The sequence below is a fragment of the Brassica oleracea genome, chromosome C4, assembly GCF_000695525.1.
Source record: "Brassica oleracea var. oleracea cultivar TO1000 chromosome C4, BOL, whole genome shotgun sequence".
NCBI lineage: Eukaryota > Viridiplantae > Streptophyta > Magnoliopsida > Brassicales > Brassicaceae > Brassica > Brassica oleracea.
Window position 1 is genome coordinate 49,697,137 of NC_027751.1, and position 4,065 is coordinate 49,701,201.

At 29.9% G+C, this 4,065-nt stretch overlaps 2 protein-coding genes across 4 annotated transcripts in view; both read right to left on the reverse strand.

The window, feature by feature from the left end:
• LOC106336781 (myosin heavy chain, clone 203-like) overlaps window positions 1-2,139 on the reverse strand; it is a 5,835-nt gene extending 3,696 nt beyond the window's left edge. For 2 of the 3 annotated variants that reach the window (XM_013775718.1, XM_013775719.1), the window contains exon 1: window positions 1,893-2,075. The gene's annotated coding sequence lies outside the window, so the exon portion shown is untranslated. Of the gene's footprint in view, window positions 1-1,892; window positions 2,076-2,118 lie in introns of those variants that run through there. The other variant, XM_013775721.1, reaches the window with a different exon arrangement.
• A 1,583-nt stretch (window positions 2,140-3,722) lies between these two features.
• The window catches only part of LOC106337008 (pentatricopeptide repeat-containing protein At2g37310), a 4,076-nt gene continuing 3,733 nt past the window's right edge, over window positions 3,723-4,065 (reverse strand). Inside the window, exon 2 of the mRNA XM_013776022.1 lies at window positions 3,723-3,795. The gene's annotated coding sequence lies outside the window, so the exon portion shown is untranslated. The remainder of the gene's footprint in view (window positions 3,796-4,065) is intronic.

The window sequence follows — 4,065 nt, forward strand, 5'->3', positions numbered from 1 at the left end:
CGAGGAACGCCTACCAACTCCGCCAACCCCATTGATTTAGCCGCACCTGAACCCGCAACCGAGGAACGCCTCTCCTTTCAGTCGAGTTCCGTTGAAATTGAGATTGCCAAGTCAACCTTCTTCTTTATGGTCTTTTTTGTTTCTTTGATTGATCTCCCTTTCGTATTCATTCGACCTGAAACTGAATTTGCTTTTAATTCAAGTGAATACACATACGTTAATAATAGCAGACTAAAATCTTGTATATACGATATAAATTAAGATTAAATGTTTCATCGATGGAGGGAAGTGTAAATTAATTGTATTACATGGTAAAAGCATTTAAAGGTATGGCTTTCAAGTAATATAAATTAAAAAAAAATAACATATGAAATAAGTCATAATTTATACGCTAAATAGATAGAATATTTTATTTTAAAATTGAAATAGAAATGAATATTTCTTTTTAAAAACATCTTTTAAAATATTTCTTAAAATTAATTTTGAAAATTAATTCAATTTAAAATTACTATTTTTATTAAAATATTATTAAAAGTATTTTATATAATTATTAATATTTGTTTACAATCAAAACTAAACTAAAATTTAGTTTCTAATTATACTTTATGATAATTAAAATTTTAAATAACTAATTTCGAAAATACATTTTAAAAATATTTTAAAAGATATTTGAAAGATTTTGTTAGACACTTCTTTAAAATATTTATTATTATTTCAAATAACATAAAAATATTAAAAGATATTATAATTATGTTATGTAAAATTTAATAAATTTTCTAATGATGGTCTAAATAAAAGAATTACACATGAAAAAAATCATGACTTCTATTTCAATAGTATAGATTAAAGATTAAATGTAACATAATTTTCTAGTAATAGGTCCATTAGATCCATTTTTTTAAAAAATCACATATGAATCAAGGTTATTACTTATGTTTTAATATATAAGATAATTATATTACAATACTTAAGTTATTAAGTTTGTAATAAAAAAATAATCACTAGGAGAATAAATACATATTTCAAAAAGTTTATCGTTCTTTCTACTTCTCCCACTCCCACTAACGAAATATTTAACTTCTCCCACTATACGCAGGGTCTGAATTTAATTGATTTTATAGTATTTTTTTCTTGTAGTTTTTAACTCCATAATAACGCACTAGAAAGGATTGACTTATCCTTCCGGAGTCTCCTCAAAACAGAGCATATGATTTAGGTTCAGTTTTGAAAGCTCTAAAGCTAGAAAAAGTGTATGAAAAATTGACATGGCAAACTGCTCATCCTCCTCTTCCAGGGCGAAATCAGACGAAGAGACACCCCGACAACAAGTATTCATTAATTTCCGTGGGGTCGAACTGCGTTACAATTTCGTCAGCCATCTCGACAAATGCTTAAAAAGGAATGGGATCAATTCCTTTATCGACTCGGATGAAGAGATTGTTGGATTTCCCTCCTTAAGCCCAAAACTAATCAAATCATAATCAAGCCTTAGTCCAAGAAGAAGAAACATCTAGAGAAAAGTGGAGAAGTATAGAAGAAGAATTGTGTAGAAGAAGAGAGAAAGTTATGGAGTTAGATATTTTGAAATAAATAATAATTTAGAGAAATCTAGAACTTGTTGGAGTGTGCTCCTTCACTTGTATAAATAGGGGTGCTTAGCACCATTTGTAATCATCCAAGAATCAAGAAAAACAAAGAGAGAAAATATTTGTAAGAGAGAGTTTCCAAAAACAAAATCTTTGTAGTAAACCCTTTCCTAAATATTAAGAGTCTTCTTCTTAAATTTTCTAGTTGTCTAATACCATCTTCATCTCATCGATATTGGATAATTTTCCCAACAGTTCATTCAGTAAGAGGAACATATCAACATCATATCTTAAAAACCAACTTACCACGACACAGTCGACACTCTTCTTTAACAAAATAAAAATAAAAAATCTCAAGTTCAAATAGTAAAACAGATCCAGTTTCAAATTCAAATCCCCTCACTTGGTAGAGAAGAGTGAAATGAACTTAAAACCACAAAAGTTTTGAAGTTCTCCTGAAAAGAAGAACAGAATCTGTGGTGTAGGGACATGTTGTAAGCAAAACGACAGTGTGGGATTGGACTTTTGTTACCTTCTCGTGAGTTGGTTGGTAACTCTCCCACTTCAAGACCTTTTTTATGGTTAATAAATTTAACCTCTTACTACAAGGTTAGTTTTATATTATATAATACCGCAAATATGCATGTGAACAAGAGGAGTCATCCTATTTGTTAATATTAAACCATATTGCTATACAATTTTAGTTTTACCAAGTGTCACAGATCCCTTCGTCAACAATATCACAACAATACAAAAACAACATTTCTTGGCAACACAGAAAGTTAATGCTCCCAAGTCCCAACCTCTCGCTATAATTTTACTAAATAGTTTGTGTTAATTTTCTTTTTCAAATTAGATAATTAGTTACCAACACGCAAAGAAAACATTCGAGTGATTAAGAGCTCACTTGTACTTCACTCAAAGATCAAAGTAATTACCATAACCCTTTTAATCAAACTATACTTATTTTGTGAAGCAACCTAATGAATATATTCTTGTTCTTATTAGGAACCCCACCACTTCAATCCAAGCCACTTAATAACTCTCAAGTTATAGCGAGCTTGGGTATGATCTTACCGATCATTCAAAGTTATGTTCACTGACAACAATAAAAACTACATATCATGAAAAGCAAAATCATTACACATAAACTCTTTTAGAAGCCCCACAAGAAACCCTTTTGAACTCATTCGACTTCACGGCAAGAAAATCAAAAAGCTTCATCAAGCTCTTGTTTCATGATACACTCCTTGTCACTCATCGACTCAACCACACCCTCTATCATCTCATACATCTCGTTGCTTCTCTCACACGAACCATCTTTCGCAATGAAACTTCGTAATCCTTTACCAGTATCGATCCAGCTAGTTCCAGGGATTTTCTTCAATCCGATTTTTTTCATCTTATCCCTTACCATCTCAGCTTCTTCCCATCTCCCTGCTTGAGTGCATAGATTCGCCATGATAGTGTAACTCCCTGTATTTTCTGGTTACAAAAATAGTAATACTTATATATAAAAATTAATTTTATTTAATATATTTTCATTTTTATAATATTATATATAAATTTTATGTAAATTTTGTAATATTATACATAGAAATAATTAAAAACATTATATATATTTTTATTTTTAAATTATTGTTAATATTTTATATATATTAATATTATTATTTATTTATATTAAAGATCCAAATCTGGATCCGGATATCCGCCGGATATTACAATTTTTACAAGGATATCCGACACCCGGATATCCGAAAACCCTGGATCCGGATAAAGATAGTAAAATTATGGATCCGCCGGATAAAGATCTGGATCCGTATACCTTAAAATTGCTCGGATATCCGATCCGTCTCAGGCGGTCAGACAGGAAGTTAATGCTCCCAACCTCTCACTATAATTTTACTATATACAATTGTGTTAATTTTTTTCTTCAGATTATATAATTAGTTAGCAACACGCAAAGAAAACATCGAGTGATTGATTAAGAGCTCACTTGTACTTCACTCTTGAGACTAAATTAATTACCAAAACCCTTTTAATCAAAATAATGCTCATTTCGTGAAGCAACCTAATGAATTATATTCTTCTTCTCTTTAGGAACCCCACCACTTCAATCAAAACCACTTAATAACTCTCAAGTTATTATGATTTTATTTTTACCGACCATTCAACGTTATGTTCTATCACAACAATAACAAAAACTACATCCCCTATATATTAATTGAAGAACATTTGAAAAGATGTAACCTCAATTTTGTATTAATTAAAATAGGCTCCAATGCATAGGTGGCACTCAATTAGGTAGTCAATTACATTCAATTGAAAAATAAGTAGGTCCACATTCGATTTTTATATGTTGTTAGATACATAAGTTGGTCAAACTATATGATATAATGATATGATATGTTATTTTCTTTCCTTAAATCAAACCTACGGAATTACCATAAATGACTAATATATATATGACAATTAATGA